Below are 19,838 nucleotides of genomic sequence, written 5' to 3'. Positions count from 1 at the left end.
CAGGAGCACCAGGGCTCAGGTCTTTAGACCTGGGGGAGTGTGCTGGGGCTAGGGGCTTCAGCCCCACAGGTCCATTCCTGGCGTCAGCCCTGTGGGGTGAGATGGGGCTCAGGGCTCCCCGTGGCTCTGCTCCCAGTTTCAGTGGGGCAGGGGCACAGGGCTCAGGGCTTTAGCTACGGGGTTGGGGGAGCACTGGGGCTGAAAGTGGCATTCCCCCTCCCCCCCGTAGCTAAAGCACTGAGCCCCAGCGTCTCCGATGGGGCTGACTCCAGGAACGGAGCCATGGGGCTGAAACCAGGAATGTAGCCACAGGCCTGAAGCCCCAAGCCCCGGCACCCCCCAGGGGGCTGAATCCAGGAACGGAGCCACGGAGCTGAAATACTGAGTCCCAGCACCCTCCCCAGGTCTAAAGCCCTGAGCCCCGGTGTTCCCGAGGGTCAGAAGCCTTGAGCCCCCGCTGACACCAGAACCCTGGTACCCTCCCCCGCAGCTGCAGCCCCCAACCTCCCTGTGGCTGAATTCTGGAGCCCCCTCCCGCCTGCGTGGCTGAAGTCCCAAAGGGCTTAAAGCCCTGAGGCCCCTCTGCTGGGGCCTCGTGTTTTTATAGTATGTTGGAGTGGGGGGGCCTCAGAAAGAAAAAGGTTGCAGTTCAGCATTTGCTGGGTTTTTCATCTCCAGTGCAGTCTGATTGATTACTTCCCTTCCTACAAGGTGTCCGGTTGACTGGTCAGTCTGTAACTCTGACTTTCGTATCTTTGAGGTTCAACTGTAATGGATGTTTTTAGAAAATGCAATGTGAGATATGGGCAGGTGTGATAATTTTTATATGAGTAAACATTAAATCTTCTACTCTTTTATGTTGTTGTATCCATGTTTTTAATATTTATCTGTGCAATGGTCTTAAACTTTGAATTGGCCCAGATGGGGCAGACTATTCATTTGATCAGTATTAATTGGTGTCTCAAGTCACTGTCACTTAGCAATATCATTGAGGGGAAAAAAAGAATCTTTTATTCAATACTAGGTGGGCTATATTACATAAATATAGGAATTAGAAATGTCTTCAGACATGGAATGTTGAGCCATGATGGAATTATATATACTGGAATCAAACCATTTTACAGCAAAGTACATAAGAGAGGCTAAACTGTACAAGTTAAAATACTGCAGCTCTCATTCCTCCTTTTCCCCTCTGATCTTATTAGTATTTTGTGTATGCCTCGCAAATGAAATGTATAGATTATGTCAGTGAGTTACCACAGAGGTTAATTAAGCCCTATAATTTTTGTATGATCAAGAATTCAGCCATTGTTTCAGCCACATATTGTATGTGTGTTTTATGTCTCTTCAGATCTGTAAACTTTGTAATGATGATTTTGATGGAAATCACATGCAGCTAATTTTACCAAAAGGAAAACACAAAAACAGATCAATATCAAGGAATTATTATACATCCTCGCTTGCTATATAATCGCTAACAAAGAGAGTAATTCCTTGATATTGATCTGTTTGTCTTGTTGGCCTAAACAGTATTACTTGTAGGTGGGGTATACTTGGCATGTTTAGGGACTGATGGAGAAGGGGACATAAGGGTTGTATTTCCTTCGCTAAAAACTAGAAAGGTTTACACTGAGCTCAAATTCTGGCGGTATTTAAAATAGGAAGATTTTGTTGAACATTTTTACTTCTCCATGCTTTTGTTTACTTACAGATGATATTTCTTTTGATCAATAAAAAGAAAAGGAGTACTTGTGGCACCTTAAAGACTAACCAATTTTCTCTAAGGTGCCACAAGTACTCCTTTTCTTTTTGTGAATACAGACTAACATGGCTGCTACTCTGAAACCTTTTGATAAATGTTATTGATTTTAAAACAGCTATACATAATGTACATAATGTGAGATACTGAAAAACTAAGTGGAGGACTACTAAACTACCTCCCTCCCCAATATCCATTCCTTAGTAATTCCATGTAGTTCTCACTTGTGTATGTGTGCTGCAGACACATTTGTCCAGTAGGTCACATTTTAACAATGTGTCGGAGTCCAATAAATTCTTTATAAGTGTTTTAATTATTGTAATTTGCGACTTACAATGAAATCTGAATGTCTAGTCTAATGTATTTCACCATTGTCTCTCCTGGAAGCATATATTTAACTTGCATTTCCATTTGTCTTTGAATAGTGGAAATATACAAGAGGTAGTCTAAGCAGCATTGTATACAATTTTGATATTAATTAAGCAGGGGATGCAAGTTTTAATACTGAAAGAGCACAAAGAGATGGCTCAGGTGCTTTAGAGAAGCAAGAATGTAGATAACTTGAATTTGTATGAAACCTTGTTGATTGCTTCTGAAGTTAAAATAATTTTGCAAGGGTATAAAGCTAGATAGCAAACCCTTCAGCTATAAATCACCAAAAGAATCCCTGTAAATTCTCATATTATTTCAGTAATAAAATCAAAACACAATTGCAGTAAATAGTTACCTGTCTGGCAATGGTTAAACTTTCAAAATTTACTTTTTGAAAAGTAAAAATTCTTTGCAAGTGCTGTCAGATTGTGCATTTGGCCATTAACACCCTGATTACCGGAGAGCGGTATTTAGTTTTATGTGTGTATCTGATAGCATCGCCTAGAGCAGGGGTGGCCAACCTGTGGCTCCAGAGCCACATGCGGCTCTTCAGAAGTTAATATGCGGCTCCTTGTATAGGCACCGACTCCGGGACTGGAGCTACAGGTGCCAACTTTCCAATGTGCTGGGGGGTGCTCACTGCTCTGCCACAGGCCCGGCCCCCACTCCACCCCACCCCACCCCACCCCTTCCCGCCCCCTCCCTTGAGCCTGCCGTGCCCTCACTCCTCCCCTTCCCCCCCACCCCCCCAGAGCCTCCTGCACACCACAAAACAGCTGATTGGGAGGTGTGGGGAGGGAGGGGGAGGCGCTGATTGGTGGGGCTGCCGGAGGGTGGGAGGAGGTGGGATGGGGGCAGCCGAAGTGGGCTTGCTGACATATTACTGTGGCTCTTTGGTACATTGATAAATTCTGGCTCCTTCTCAGGCTCAGGTTGGCCACCCCTGGCCTAGAGTTAAGATTGCCTGACATTGTCCATTTTATTTTCTTGTTTTCACTGGCTTATAACCTTTTCCCTAATAGCCCAAATGGTAAATACATTATTTTGCCAATTTAAAAAAAAAAAAAAGCACAACTGTTTAATTGAGAAGCTCTGATGTTTCCATCCTTTGGAGAAGGGACTTGAAATTTGGCAGGAAGTGACTGGGGTGAGGGATGTGCCTTTGGTTGTTCCTGTGAAAATCGACCTAAATCTTGCCAAGTTGTGAGCCTCTTTTTCACATGTGCTCAGCAGAAACTTATTAGAGTTTGGCAGCTTAAATTCTCTGAAGATATTGTCTGTACCTAGCATGTTCTAGTGCAAGGCTGCAGGGGCTGAACAGGACTTCACCTGTAATTGCTCATCCCAGCTGCTGGGGACTGCTGTAGCACCAGGCACAGGAATGAGTGCAGGGAGACTTTCTCTCTTGTGCTCTCAGCTTTCTTAGAGGCACCAGGGTGCATAGTATAAGAAATACCACACAAGGCTAAGTTAAGAGTGAATGGGCAAATTTAATTCTGGCACTTCCTAACTGTTGAGTGCTTGACTTTGTCACCTTAGCATACTTTTACTATAATGTTTTTTTTTTAAATTGTATATCTATATTAAAGAACTATGTAGAAGCTTTGATAGGGAGCTGGGCCCTCTTGGACTGTACAAACATGGAGATAGTCATGATTAGGGCTCTGTGTCTGTCACGGAGGTCACAGATTCTTGAATTTCTGCAACCTCCGTGACTTCTGCAAGAGCCAGTGTGGCTGATCCCAGGGTCACCCAAGCAGCTGGCCCCAGGGACAGCCACACCAGCCACTAATGGAGCGGCTCCGCAGCCATCTGCTCAGGTAGCCCCGCAGCCAGTTGCACTGGTCACTGCTAGAGCTGCCCCTGGGCCAGCTGCACCGGCTGCTGCTCAGGCGGTCCCAGGCAACTGGTCTGGGATGGTGGGAGCAGGCGCGGCTTGACAGCCCCCAGCAGTGGCCCCAGGGGTGGCCAGAGCAGCAGGGGAGGCCCAATGGCAGCCAGAGCAGCGGCCCTGGGGGCAGCCAGAACACCCACTGGTACCACTGGCCCTTCCCTCAGAACAGTAGCCTGCCTCCCACCCAGATTAATTAATTAATGCCCCCCAGCCAGAGCAGTGGCTTGGCCCCGCCCCGCAGGAGTGTTTCCCCCCCCCCAGCTGGAGTCCCCCAAAGCAGTTGGTCCCGCTGGGGGCCCCCAGAACAGCAAGCTACCAGCTAAGATTTAATCAGGGGTATTTTTAGTACAAGTCATGGACAGGTCACAGGAGAGGGAGATAATAAAAGATAAACATATATACACCTACATTTTTGTTTTGTTTTGTAATTACGTAAATCTCAACTTTCATAAGTGCCCTTTAGTCCAGCCATAAATCACTGGTTGACTGCTTGTAGGTATTGTGGCACAAAAGGGACTTGACTGTTATCAGAATTACTGTTATAGTTATTTGAAATACAATAGCACCTAGATTTCGCTATCAAAGACTAGGGCTCTATTGTGCTATGTACATTACAACAAATACATTTTAAAAATCCCTACTCCAGAGAGTTCACAGACTGGGCTAGTGACGAGATGCAACAGGTAGAAGAAACAGAAAAGGGGTGGGTAAAAGATAGGAGGACATTATAAAAAGTAAAATGAATACACTGTTCTTAATAAACAGTACGCAGCTCACTGCTTGCCTAGTCATTTCCAGATAGCAGTGTTCTGTAGTCCTCACACCAGAGCTAAGTTTTAAGCAGAGATTTGAAGGAAGACAAGGTGGTGGCTTTTTGGATTTGATGGGGAGTTCTCAAGCATAAAGGTGCTTGAGGGAGAAGCAGAAACAGAGGTGATCAACAGCTGTCATCATTGATTGGGGCATAGATGATGGGTTGCTCGGATAAAATACTGATAGCTTGGAATAAAATAATTAAGGGACTTAAAGGTGAAGACAAAAGGATGGTATTTGATGCAGTGGGACAGAGGAAGCCAATGGAGGGATGCAAAGTGTTGGAGGTGATAAGGTTAGAGTGATGAGCTAGGAGGATGATCCCAGCATCAGCATTTTGAGTGGAGCTGGATGGGGTGGGGATTTACATTACACATGGAGAAACTTAGATGCAGGGAGAGCAAATGATTTTCTCAAGATAGTGCACTGAACAGTTGGATGACAGAGCAGCAAGTAGAACTCAGACTTCCTGATTCTTCTTCGAGTAGATGCAGCCATGTATTCCACTTAGGCTTGTGCATGCTCAGTGTACCGGAGCTGTAGAAGTTCATCCCTAACCTTCCTCAGGCTGGAGTTGGAGCTTAGTGAGGTCTTAACCTCACAACTTTTCAATTTGTTTAGTATTCTCTTGTTGTATATAGTTAGTAGTATCCTTAGTGTTAGTTAGATTATTGTTAGTTGTATAAGTTTAGTTTTCCTCAGTGATGCCCTGACCAGGGTTTAAACATTGTCCTTCTTGTGGGGGAGTGATCCCCAATAGCAATTCCACACACGCAGTGCTTGCTCCATCTTGGCTATGGCCATGTTAAAGAGCATGGTGTGATCTGCAGATTGTTCAAGAAATTGACACAAGTGGCTTGTGACTTTCATCTGAAGCAGCACCTACTCGAACAGGCCATGGGGCCTGCTTCCACACCAAAGTGGAGATATGATTGCTCTCTATAAATATATCAGAGGGATAAATACCGGAGAGGGAGAGGAATTATTTAAGCTCAGTACCAATGTGGACACAAGAACAAATGGAACAAATGGATATAAACTGGTCATTGGGAAGTTTAGACTTGAAATTAGATGAAGGTTTCTAACCATCAGAGGAGTGAAGTTTTGGAATAGCCTTCCAAGGGAAGCAGTGGGGGCAAAAGATCTATCTGGCTTTAAGATTAAACTCGATAAGTTTATGGAGGAGATGGTATGGTGGGATAACATGATTTTGGTAATTGATCTTTAAATATTCATGGTAAATAGGCCTAATGGCCTGGGATGGGATGTTAGATGGGGTGGGATCTGAGTTACCCAGGAAAGAATTTTCTGTAGTATCTGGCTGGTGAATCTTGCCCATATGCTCAGGGTTTAGCTGATCGCCATATTTGGGGTCAGGAAGGAATTTTCCTCTAGGGCAGATTGGAAGAGGCCCTGGAGGTTTTTCGCCTTCCTCTGTAGCATGGGGCACGGGTCACTTGCTGGAGGATTCTCTGCTCCTTGAAGTTTTTAAACCACGATTTGAGGACTTCAATAGCACAGAACCCAGTGGGCTCTTGGGAAGCAGCTTTGGGCATCATGCCATGCTGACTCATCCAATTTTCAAGGAATTTACAGATGTGAGTGGGCCAGCTTCTAGGGTTCTGCAACCTCCTACCTAATTGGTCACATGATATTGACCCTGATTGATTGGTGACCATATACAGTATAAACTTCCTGCTTCCTTTCTGGTCTTGTCTGAGCAACAAACAATTGCCCACTACTTTTTACTTGGACCCTGCTTGATTCCACCCCGCCTGACCCTGCCAGTTATCTTGCTGTACATTTCCCTTAGATTAGATCACCTGCCTATTGGACCACTTGTGTGAACTCGGACCGCTGATCTGGACTGCCCTTTGACTCACCTGACCCTTGAACATTATATGGTGTCTCATGTAGAAGGGCCTAAGCCATTTAAGACTTTATAGGTCAAAAACAAAAATTTAAATTCCTCCTAGAAACCAATAGGTATCCAGTGTAGTGCACTGGTGTCACGTGCTTCTGCTAGGATACACCACTTAAGGCAGTGTTCCCCAAATTTTTCAGGGTGCCCCCCCTTGAGCCAGGGCTTGGCGTGGGCAGAGGCAGGGTGGACACAGACAGGGGTAACGGGACCGAGGCTGGGGATGCAGCTGGCGGTGGGTCTAGGGCGGGGGCTGGGAATGGAGCCACAGCCAGGGGCCAAGGCTGGGGCAGGGCCAGGAGTGGAGCCGCAGCCAGGGCCAAGAGTGGGGCCAGGGCCAGGTGTGGGGCTGGGGGCTGTGACTCAGGGCTGGGCCAGAGCAGAGCTTGGGGTGGGGCAGGGCTGGATGGCGCTCCCCCCACCATGGGGGTTGGCCCGGGCCCCTCTGTGCCCCCCTAGTGGGGCATGCCCCACAGTTTGGGGACCTCTGACTTAGGGTATGTCTACAGTTGGAGCTGGAGGAGTTAGTCCCATCTTGAGGAGACATGCTCAAGCTAGCTTGCTAACAATAGAGGGTAGTTGTGGCAGTGCAAGGGGCAGGATGGGCTAGCCGCACCAAGTATGTGCCCATGATCTTGGATGGGTATGTATTTGGCGTGGCTAGCCCTTCCTTCTGCCTGTGCTGCCAAGACATTCGTGTTTTTAGTGCACTAGATCAAGCAGAGCTAGCCAGAATATGTTTCCTTGAGCTGAGAATTATACTTCCAGATCCAATTGTAGGCATACCTTAAAAATAAAAAAAAAAAAAAAAGCTGCCACCTGCACCGTCTTAAGTTTCTAGGTTGATTTAAAACTTATGCTCACATAGAGTTTTGCAGTAGTTAAGTCTTTAGCTGACAAAGGGATGGATTGTGGTAGCAAGGTCAACAACTGGTTGTTATCTACTAGCCAAACATGGCAGAAAGCATTCCTTGACATTGCTGCTATATGATTTTTTTGGCAGCTGATGATTCAACAATTCCCCTGAGATTGTGAACTCTAGTTAAAGGTATGTTGCATTATTTGGCATTTGAGAATGCTGAAGAAATGACTCATTTCTGGATTTGAAATTTATAGCTTGAGAAAACATTCAACAAAGTAAACATTGATTCAGGCTTCCTTGGCTTTGCCATAACTTAATCAATGTATGAAAATAACCTTCTGTTTCATACTGGACTGATGGTGAACGACGTATCAAGATGTATTGCTTGATTATGTGAAAATCAAGGCAGTTTGGAAGGATTTGACTGAATCTGTACTGTCACTTATTCAAAATACGTTAATCCAAATTACATTCCCATTTCAGCTGATGGAAACTAGACCAAGTGCATATTCCCACATCAAAAATCATAAACTCAGAAAATTAGTTTGAATTTCAAATTCTCAGCATTGTAGTGGGTTATTACTCCCTCTATGGATAATCTCTGTGGAAGCATTTTGGGCTCTGGTGACCATGCATGCATGTGTGCAGTGTTTGACAGTGAGAGAGAAATATCCAGGATATTAGTCTGGCATATTTTACTGCTGGGTGAAATCTCATTAGATCATGTATTTATTTATGTTTAGTATCTAACAAATAGAAATAGTTACTAGTTGCTGTTTGATCAAATAGCAAAAAAAATGGATTTGTGACATCCCTGATTTGAAGTAGTATTTTTCTTGGTATTAAGCCATCACTAGAGCGGGTCAAATAGTTTAATGAATTTTGCTCATGCTTCTGAAAAAAAATATAATTTTTTTTCCATTCTTTGCCCATCTTTATCCCTGCACTGGCCTCTGTGTTTCCCCTTTCTCTGTGTCTCTGTCCTTTTATTTATTTATTTATTTATTTAAAATGACACAAACATTTAAAAAAAACAAGAGGGAGAGACCAAATTCCAGATGAATTTGACTTTACAACATAATTTTTAGATGCTATCATGAGGGACTTCAAAACTATAAAAATCAACTTTTACAAATGATACATTGGAGAGAAACTGTGCCACATTCTTGGAATAATATCCTATTGCTGTACAAATGCTATATACGTTATTTTTTTTTAAAAGTATCATTTATGACTGTAATTTGTGTGCAGATGTGATACATTTTGTATTTGTGTATAAAACTTGCAGGCATTTATTACAAATGAAAAGGAGTACTTGTGGCACCTTAGAGACTAACCAATTTATTTGAGCATGAGCTTTCGTGAGCTATAGCTCACTTCATCGGATGCATACTGTGGAAACTGCAGCAGACTTTATATATACACAGAGAATATGAAACAATACCTCCTCCCACCCCACTGTCCTGTGGGTCCTGGGGTGGGAGGAGGTATTGTTTCATATTCTCTGTGTATATATAAAGTCTGCTGCAGTTTCCACGGTATGCATCCGATGAAGTGAGCTGTAGCTCACGAAAGCTCATGCTCAAATAAATTGGTTAGTCTCTAAGGTGCCACAAGTACTCCTTTTCTTTTTGTGAATACAGACTAACACGGCTGTTACTCTGAAACCTGTTATTACAAATGCTGTCCTAATTGGTATTACATAATTGGTAGGGACTGTGGTCTTCAGCTGAACAAGCAGATTTGTTTGGGTTAAGTGCTTGTTAATTACACCGCTTCTATTTGACTTCTTTTAATTTGGGCCAATATATTGTACTGCAACTGAATTTTGATAATTCTAGCAGAAATAATTTTAAATTCCTATTAAATAAACTATAATGATATTGATACACTTTTTTCAGAGGTATTGACACACAAAATCGCTAATAATTCTAATAATCTCTGCAGAGGGAGAGGAGTGAAACTTCATGGAAATTCTATCAGCGATCTCTCTCAAGTGAGTCCTGTCGACTTAACTGGTAAGCAACCAGTGTGAGAAATGCAGGTCAATTAAGGTTTCGGATTTTTGATCATCAGTTGAAGTTCATTATGTATATCAGTTATCTGTTTAATGTTCTTTTTTTAACACTTGTCTATGTCTAATCTATATGTGTGTGCAATATAATAATCTAATCCTGGTGTGCATTTAATCAATCTTTTGGCCAGGAGGCTCTTTGGGGCCCGCATGTGCACCTGGAGTGTTCTTGTGCTCCTGTATTGAGGCATAAAGATGGAACTGCCCAACCACTTTTCTTCCTTTCCATCACCCATAGCTGAGAGACTGAAGCCAGGTCTACACTACAAACCTATATCGATATATGTCAAGGCTGAATCCCCACTCTGCCACTTCAAGTGCAGAAGATAGGGGCATGCAAGGATTCTAAAAATTAATACATGCCACTCCAGGCTTGTATTAAACTCCCAAGGTTACAGCTTTTTTCTGACCTTGGCTTGATAAACGCTGCCACCACCCAAATGCAAAAAACCCCCTTTGAACCCAGGAAGGAGCACTTGGGAATTCCTCCTTGTGGGGTACCCTCAAGCCCTTCCCCCCCCACACCCGGAAGAGCTGAGAAAGAAAACAAAGAAAATTAGCTGTGGCTATCAACTAATCAAACAACATGCACAAACCTTTTAGGACACCAAAAATCCAATCCTGTTCTGAAAAAAGGTAAATTTTATTAGAAACAAAAAGAAAGAAAATACATCTGGAACTTAGGCTGTTTGTTCCATCTTAAAAGAAACAATTACAAAAATTAAGCACCCAAAATAGCTTTCTTGGGGTTCAGCTCAAAGGTTACAAGCAAACAAAAGCATCTGGGGTTAGCACAGAGGAGATCCACAAGCCTTAAAAATAAACAGAATTAATCCTGATTGCATCTAGCTAAACATTCTGATCTACTTACACATTTAGAGTTCAGATAAGTAGTTCTAGGTATGATCTGGTGATTTATGATCAGACCTGACTTAAAGCTGCTTATAGTATGGCTGCTCTGTCCCTCCAGCCCACAGAACAACAGACAAAGGGAAAGTTTATTTCCCCATTTTAAAAAGTTCTAGCCTTCCCATTGGCTCTTTTGGTCAGATGCCCACTTTTTGTTTCTGTACCTGGGTTTTTTTAACCCTTTACAGATATAGCAAGTAGAGAACAGCTACTGAGAGGGATTTTACAGCTAACTGTCTGGCTGGGTGTCCATCAAAGGGAGCTATCCCCCCACTTCATTTATCACAGTATAACTGGATTGCTCCAGGGGTGTGAAAAATCCACACCTCTGAGTGATGTTGTTATGCTGACCTAACACCCCATGTGGACAGTGCTATGTCGACAGGAGGGCTTCTCTTGTTGACACAGCTACTGCCTCTTGGGGAGATAGATTAACTATGCCGATTGGAGAAGCATCTTCACTAAAGTGCGACAGCGGTGCAGCTGCACCACTGTAGCGTTGTACATGAAGACAAACCCTGAGCTTTCTAGTGTCTGCATCTCAATGCTGATTATACTAGTTGTTGTACGTTGATGTTAGGGTGAGTTGCCTGTTGGCAGATTTTTGATAAACTTTAATTGTTTGGTTTCAGAGTAACAGCCGTGTTAGTCTGTATTCGCAAAAAGAAAAGGAGGACTTGTGGCACCTTAGAGACTAACCAATTTATTAGAGCATAAGAGCTGTAGCTCACGAAAGCTTATGCTCTAATAAATTGGTTAGTCTCTAAGGTGCCACAAGTCCTCCTTTTCTTTAATTGTTTGGGAAGTTTTAATCTTCTTTCCCACGCTGGAATTTTTTCCCAGTACAGGGGCTTACAAACATCTACCCCAGGTCACCTGGTTTTAAGTATTGTGTCTCTTGCGAGGCAGCAGTACTGGGAAGTCTCATATCCCCAGCAAATGTTCAATCTGTAAATCTTGTTCTAAAAGGCCTTTAAAAGATGGGGAGGCTCATTTACAGATGTCTTTGTTAGACTGCTCTTTGTTACCAGCTTCAGATCCAGGTACAGCTGACTCCCCTGCACAAATCCCACTTCTGTTCCGGGGCACTCTTGTGAGTGTAGGATTCATTAGTTTTACTATTTACAGAACTTAACATTCCTTTGATGGTAGTAATACCCACAGTCACATCAGCAATGGGTGTCTCCCCAAGACCACCACCTCCCCTTATAATTGAACATTCTGGTTTTGGTAGCCCCTCCCTCAGCCTTGGAATGCTCATTCTTTTTGTCTTCTGAGTGCAACATAATGGACAGGGATCCCCTACTTATTTCCTTATGGCCTTCCTAGGAATTTTATGGGTTGAAAGCAGAATCAAGAACTTGTTTCAGTCCAGATTTTATAGGAAACATGAGGGTAGACATACGCCCTGGTATCCAGGGGTGGCGAGTTATATCTCCACGTGGTGCCTTAGCACCTGCAATATTCAGAGCCCAGGGGCCCAGTTCCACCAATATTTGCTGCCGGGTGTCCCAACGGCCCATCTGCCGCCCCCCCTGCCCCATCTCCCCCAGCCCCCAGTTGCTGCCCCCCACATGCCTCCCCGGCCCCGGAGCAGAGCGTCCCTGGTTGCCTCTTCCTTCCCTGGCTGTCTCTTCTGAGCAGCTCCATGCTGCCCCCCTGCAGCAACTGCTGTCGCAGGGTCCTAGTGCCCCCCAACTTCACTGCCAGGGCAGACTGACTCTGAGCCTGCCCTTCCACTTCAGACCCTTCCCTTTTCTGGCGGGACCCTCCACCAGCACAGGGGGCCCCGCCCGCCCTCAGTCACCATTCTGGGCAAGGAGGCAGCCCCATCCCTCACCCACAGTGAGGCTACATTGAGGGACAGCAGGAGGAGAGGGTGTGCACGCAGCACCCCCTGGCACCCACCACAGGGGAGGTAAGGGAGATTCCTGGACCTGAGAGGGGCCCTAGGAACTCGTGCAGTGACAGTGGTGGGGATGAATGTGCTGCTTGGCGGTGGGAAAGGGGGGCTCCTCCCCCAGAGCTTTCTGCTGCTAGGGAAAGGGTTGGGGGGAGTCCTCCTCTCTGGCCCCTGTCCCAAAGCAGTCTGCCTGCACCCCAAACTCATCCTCAGCCCTGCCCCAGCCAGAGCTTTCACCCCCCCACACACACCCTCAACCCTTTACCCTAGCCTTGAGCCCCTCCAACACCCCAAACACCTTATCCCCAGTCCCAGCCAGAGCCCTCATCCTCCTGCACCCTAACCCTCTGCCCGAGCCCTGAGCTCCTCCAGCACCCCAAACCCCTTATCCCCAGTCCCAGTCAGAGCCCTCATCTCCCCTGAGCCCCCTCCAACACCACAAACCCCTCATCTCCAGCCCCAAACAGAGCCCTCATCCCCCTCCACTCCAACCCTCTACCGCAGCCCTGAGCCTCTCTTAACACCCCAAATCCCCCAGCCCCAGACAGAGCCCTCACCCTCCACACTCCTACTCTCGCCCTGAGCCCCTCCCTCCACACCCCCTCCCACCCCAAACTCCCTCCCAGAGCCTGCACCCTGCACCCCAATCCCATGCCCCAGCCTAGGGCCTGCACCCCAGACCTCCTCCCCCACCCAAACTCCCTCCCAGAGCCTTGGGCAAGTGGAGGGCGGAGATGGGGGGGCAGAGTTTGGGCAAGGGCGGGTTCTGGGCACCACAAAAAAGTATACAAACCTGCCGCCCCTGCTGGTATCCTGTCCTGGGCCCTCAGGCCCCTTACCTCTATAACATCCGAAGGTGGCCTAGTTGGAATCTCTCAGTCCCTATCACCTGAGTCATCACATATGTATACCACCACCTAGGATGAAATTCTTCTTTCCTATTCATCATGAACCTGCAGTTTCTCAACTGCCAGCATGTGAAACTGAACAGTCAGAGGAAATTTCTAAGGAGGAACTGTCTGGGACTGGAGAATTAGTTGTGCCTTTCAGGGCTTCCGCAAATTAATTAGTAGGATTTTTCTGAAAGAATAAGGGGTTAGCTGATATCAGCTCAAAGGCTGTCAAAATGGGTTTCTGATTGCATCAAGGCTTGTAACGACAGAGCTAGTTTAGATTTGCCAGCTCAGACTAGGGTTCATTCTACTAGTGCATAAGCACCTTCTCTGATTTCCTTGTGAAGCATACCCATTTTAGACATCAGCAAAGCAGCCACATGGGGTTCAGTCCATGGGCGGCAGATAATAAAGGCAAGGGGAGGCTGAGCCTCCCCAAACTGCACTGTGTGGCCCCGCCCATGCTCCGCCCCCAACCCCCTCCTGCTTCCCGGTGCTCTGCAGGTCTTCCTCTGTGGCTGGAGCTCCGGGCTGGGGCTAGGGCTAGTGGGGGGCTAGGGCTAGTGTGGCCAGGGACTCCGGGGGGTAGAGCCAGTGCTTGTGCACCCCAGGCTGCCTGCCCGCCTGCCTGGTGCTCCGGGGCTGGGGCTGCATCCCCTGCCTGCCCGCCCGGCGCTCTGGGATTGGGGTCCGCACCATCCACCTGGCACTGGCAGCCATGCTACCTGCCTGCCCGGTGCTCCGGGGCTGGGGGCCACATCTCCCACCTGGCGTTCCAGGGCTGGGGGCTGAGCCTCCAAGAGTGGAATGTATATATATTAATTCAAGCACTTGAAGAAGAAAGGAAAAGTTACTTATCTTGCAGTAACTGGAATTCTTCAGAATGTGTTGTCCAAACAGATGTTCCCTGCTAGTAGAGTACTATAAAATCTGGACTCTGTGTTGGCAAAGAATCTGAGTGGTGATTGAGCCACTCCACACTTTATGCCCTTGATATGGGAACATGAGGAGACTCAGAGCTAATGTGTGGCCCCAACAGACATTACTGTCCAAAAGATCTGATCGCAAGCACATGGGACACACATGCACTGAGAGAGGAATAAAATACATATGGACAACACATCTCAAAGAGCTTTTGTTTCTGCTTTCTTATTCTTTGCTTCAGGTGAGGTTACAACAGCTTGGGGGCTGCACTAACTTGTGACAGTTGGGAACAGTCCTATAGGGATTATGTGCTAGCTGGGGATAGGCAGAAAACATTTTCCATTCCTGCCCACAGCATTTTCCTTTCCACCAGAAGCTTCGGGGAGGGAGGCAAAGAAGCCAGTTATGTTGGCCCTGCATGACGGGAATCTCAGCAAGGAATTTGCGGATGGTTTTTGCTTCCTGTGCAACACCTGCATGTCACAAAGGAAGCTGAACAGAACAGAGAATCTGCCACAAAGCTATTTATTGTGGCCTCTTGACCTTTCTGAAATATTTTCCCCAGAAGTTGAAAACACTAAAAGTACACCTCTGATGTAAAGCAATTAAGATTTTTCAACAGAAATAAAACAGGATCTTGGTAAAATGTTCAAGACTTGTGGAAGTTTCTTACTGTTAAACTTAAGATTCCATTTTACAGGTCACATGGGAAAGCAGGAAATGCATGACTAAACCAGCAAGGTTTTGTTCTTTCCATTCACAAGTGTTTTCACTCTAGTTAACGGAAGGGGAATTCTGTCATTTAGCAAAAACAACGAGGAATCCTTGTGGTACCTTACAGACTAACAAATTTATTTGGGCATAAACTTTCATGGGCCAGAACCCACGTCATCAGATGCATGGAGTGGAAAATACAGTAGCAGGTATATACACAGTACATGAAAAGATGGGAATAGTCTTACCAAGTTGGGGGTCAGTCTAACGAGACAATTCAATTAACAGTAGCATACCAAGGGAGGAAAAATCACTTTTGTAGTGGTAATGAGGTGGCCCATTTCAAACAGTTGACAAGAAGGTGTGAGTAACAGTAGGGGAAAATTAGTATGGGGAAATTCGTTTTTGTAAAGACCCATCTACTCCAGTCTTTATTCAGGCCTAATTTGATGGTGTCCAGTTTGCAAATTAATTCCAGTTCTGCAGTTTCTTGTTGGAGTCTGTTTTTGAAGTTTTTTTGTTGAAGAATTGCCACTTTTAAGTCTGTTATTGAGTGACCAGAGAGATTGAAGTGGTCTCCTACTGGTTTTTGAATGTTATAATTTTTGATGTCAGATTTGTGTCCATTTATTCTTTTGCGTAGAGACTGTCTAGTTTGGCCAATGTGCATGGCAGAGGGGCATTGCTGGCACATGATGGCATATATCACATTGGTAGATGTGCAGGTGAATGAGCCCCTGATGGTGTAGCTGAGGTGGTTCAGTCCTGTGATGGTGTCCCTTGAATAGATATGCGGACAGAGTTGGCAGTGGGGTTTGTTGCAGGGTTTGGTTTCTGGGTTAGTGTTTTTGTTGTGTGGTGTGTAGTTGCTGGTGAGTATTTCCTTCAGGTGGGGGGCTGTCTGTAAGCGAGGACTGGCCTGTCTCCCAAGGTGTGTGAGAGTAAGGGCTCGTCCTTCAGGATAGGTTGTAGATCCTTGATGATGCGCTGGAGAGGTTTTAGTTGGGGGCCGTAGGTGACAGCTAGTATTGTATTTTAAGAAAAGGACAAGTATTGTATATGGAAATAGAGTATTGAGGATAACCTATCTATGTTTTTAGAAACAGCCTTTCCAAAACCATTTTAAATTGATGAAAGATGGCCACAGAGAAAGATATACACTATATAACACTTGCCTCAAATAAAACACAAAGGATTCCCCCCTTTCATTTTAATTATTTTATTAGATTTTGTTCTTCCTCTAAAGTGAATTTAGTGTTCGTAAAAAATACTAGAGAGGTGCAGCATGGGCAATAGCAGTGCAAGCTTCTCTCTGACCATTCTGTCAATGTATCCTAGCCCTGACTTTGTGTTAAGAAAGGAAATATGTTCTTGGGATTAGAGGGTACATCAGTTTCCTTGGCCCTTTCATTCCTTGGGGTATCTGAACAGATTGCCAACAAGGAAGCCAATTGTGATGATATCTTTTGTGATGTGATGTAGTCACTAGAAACTGGATAAGTACCATAAACTCACCTCTTGCAGGCAACTGAACAGGCATGGTAAACTAAGTAATGGTTTTTATTAAAAGAAAATCTAAAAGTGAAAGGCTCCCTATTGCACTTTCAGTCCCCTGAACCCATCATTTTTTAATTTTATTTATTTATTGACTACAGCCTATGAGAATTAGGAATAAAGAGTAGGGATTTAAAAAGTGCCTATGTGACTTAAGAGCACAAGTCCCAGTGAAAGTCAGTGTGACTTTCCCACCCAAAATAAATACAGTACTGTAGGAGAAAACAACATTTCATGTCAACATTTCAAGTTACTAAACTGGAGTCAGTATGTAGTGAAGTTGTTAATGTGCTTGAGTATTTTGAGAATTAAGCCCTTAGATTGTAAGGTCTTTGGGACAGGGATTGTATCTTTCTGTTTTTTCAGACAGCACTTTGCACATTGTGAGAGGTACCGGAATACATACAATAGTGCCCCCTCCAAGCTTCATATAGTGGGGAAGAGGGAAAGAAAGAGAGAGAGAGAGAGAGAGAGAGATCAATTTGTAGAGATTCTCTAAAGAAAGTACATACATTTTTCTGCCTAGCTATTCTGTTTAGTTCTTTTACTGTGCTAATCACCATAGAATCTGTGCACCTTATAGTAGTGCATTAAGCAGTGTGACTAGGCATCTGTCATGTGTTTGTTCTTTAATCCTCTCCCCGGGGAGAAGTGTGTGCCGTGGGGTGTCTTGGTTTTTTATATCTATTTTAAAAAAACAACAACTACCTGTTGCTCTGTGTTAGAAAAGGCAACGTTAAAGAAATGGACCTTGCACTTGGAGCAGAAAGTGGTAAGTTTGTGACAGCCCTTAGTTCTTGGGAGAGTTCATTCAACAGTCTCAGACTGTCCCCAGAAAAAGTTTGGTCTCCCACACAGACAAGCTTTATTCTTCATATTGAGAGTTCCATTGTGCCAGAGGAATGTAGTTGTCTATGGTCTTCGTCCTGGAGCTTTAGATGGTCTTTTAGATATCCTGGGCCCAGCCCATGCAGCACTTTGGAGATAAGGACCAAGACCCCTTGAACTTGATTCTAAATTCTATGGGAAACTAGAGTAGAGAGCAGAGGACAGGTGTGACATACTCGCAGTATCCTGTGTTGCTGAGGAGATGCGCTGCAGCGTTCTGGCTCAGTACTTTGTAGGACTGATTGAAAAAGACTTGGCAGAAAGTATTCAGAACTGTTCTTGAAATAAAAAAGATTCAAACAGCGCTCATAAATACTAAGTATTCTTTTAGATAAAGTCTCACTTAAACTATTAAACATGATTTGGCAATAATTAAACATCTTAATGTTAACAGTAAATACTGGTAAACAACATAAGGAAATAAAAGCCTTTTGTATAGCAGCATATCTTGGGTCACCAAGCATTCCATTTATTTATTATAGAGTTCCAGTCTCTTCCAGTGAGAAGACGCTGTTTCCATATGGTCTGTAATAGTAGTGTTGCTTTTCCTTTCTGAGATGTTCTTGCTCCCTTTGTGTTGAAACAGGGTGCTGGATAAGATTTCTGGAAGCATTTTTTTTTCCAGTTTAGGATCTCTGAATCAGGCATGTTAAAAACTTCCAAGATTTGTAAATAATGCTAGATGAAAAAGTGAGTTCTTAATGTAATTCTCTGTTTCCATTAGTTTTGGAATATACTGTTTTTTTCCTCGCAGAAATCAATGTGTTTGGACTGCTAATGTTTTTAATCAGATGTCAGCATTTTTGCTGATGGGACTCTTTCTGAGTATTGCTTTGGCTATACTGTAGTCTCTTCTCTCAAATTTTCAAATTATGAATTAATACTGAGCAAGAAAGTGAAAGTGTGTCAAACAAAGCTTATAAAATGCTGAAAATCAGTCAGAAATGTTGGGAAAACAAAGTATTTACACAATCACTTTCCTCTCCTGACTATTAGGGCAGAAAATATGCTGAACCAAATGTGGGTGACTAGCCAGCTACTGCAGAGACATATTATGTTTCCCCCAAATTTGCGAGCTTTGTGCATGTAGATGTGGGGCTGAATTTGTTGCTACACCTGTGGTGGTTCTCATGGCAGTGGAATAGGTGCAGTTCTGCTGTACAAATGGGTATGTAGGATGGGATGTGGAGGCCACTGCAGCGAGAGATCTCTGTCTGCACAGGCTGAGTCTAGCTCCATAGGGGATCCCTGTGTGCAGATATAGCGGAGGAAAAACTATGGGATCTGCTGCCACGCACATCTTTTGTTTTTCTCTTGGCAGTAGTGGGAATTTGTGGCATAGAGAGTTGTCTTGAGCCATTAGGCTGAAGTAGTCACTGTGAAAAGGTTCTGTAACTGTTTGTGGGCTAAGGAAGTGGAAGAATTCCTTTGTACACACCCTTCTGGAGATGCCCAGTGCTTTGCACACTACTTGGTAATAAGTCAGCTTGTCAGGATTAATTGTGTCTTTATCCCAAGAGAGATGGAAGATATGTGATGGGTCCTACTGGTGCTGGTTATGGCTTGGTAGAAACTGAGGAAGAGGGCTAGTGGGGGACAGACAAAACCTCTTCCACTGCAGTGTCTTCTCTATCACTGAGTCCATGACTTATCAAAGAGAGAGAATTCTGTATGTGATTTAGTTTTAAATTAGTTGGAAGTTAACTGGAGCTATTTTAAAACAAATTTATAATTACTACTTCATAATTATTCATTCAAAGATAATAGTGATCATTAGGTCACACACAGTACATTTTCTGTTGCCATGCAAGAGGAATGACACAGCTGAATTCCCCTAGCTAACAGTTTCCCACCAAGAGTTGACATAAAAAAGTAAATAAAGACACAAAACTCCTGGGTGAGTCACGGAAGTGGGCGTGTTTTAGTAGAAGGAGCTTTCATAACACATCCACCAGTGGCCAAAGACTAGGAAGCCTTGACACACTTAGTCTGGCAGAAAGCAATCCTTGTGAATAGACAATACAGCTAGCCAACATGGATTACGACTGAGCTGCTTTCGTTAGAGACACAACAGAAGTGAGTATGCTAGCAGCAGTGACAGTGTTTGTTTTTAAAGTGGCCTGTCTAGTTGATATGTTTTTAAATTAGTTTTGAATTCATGCCAACCTGGCTTTCTGTTTTCAATGTATTGTTTTAATTAGTTAAAGCAATAACTAGTCTCTAGAGAAACCTGTGAGATTTATTTGTGGTAGGTTAGGTATGTTGGTGTTAAAAAGCATAACATTAAGGATATTGTGGAATCAGGAAAGTATGAATGAATTAAAGATATTAAAGCACGTTTTGTGCGTGTGTGTGTGT

General features: G+C 44.4%; 1 protein-coding gene across 9 annotated transcripts in view; it reads left to right on the top strand.

Moving 5' to 3' along the window:
* Nucleotides 1–19,838, top strand: part of ZC3H12B (zinc finger CCCH-type containing 12B) — a 100,959-nt gene that overhangs the window by 55,287 nt on the left and 25,834 nt on the right. For 4 of the 9 annotated variants that reach the window (XM_073361022.1, XM_073361013.1, XM_073361023.1 and 1 more), the window contains exon 1: nucleotides 19,361–19,556. The exons of 2 other annotated variants lie outside the window; for them this stretch is intronic. The gene's annotated coding sequence lies outside the window, so the exon portion shown is untranslated. Of the gene's footprint in view, nucleotides 1–9,568; nucleotides 9,640–19,360; nucleotides 19,557–19,838 lie in introns of those variants that run through there. 3 more of the 9 variants (XM_073361026.1, XM_073361015.1, XM_073361014.1) reach the window with 1 other exon arrangement.

This window comes from Lepidochelys kempii, chromosome 9 (genome assembly GCF_965140265.1).
Source record: "Lepidochelys kempii isolate rLepKem1 chromosome 9, rLepKem1.hap2, whole genome shotgun sequence".
Taxonomy (NCBI): domain Eukaryota; kingdom Metazoa; phylum Chordata; order Testudines; family Cheloniidae; genus Lepidochelys; species Lepidochelys kempii.
Note: the sequence above shows the minus strand (reverse complement) of the source record. Positions and strands in the feature narration are given on the sequence as shown.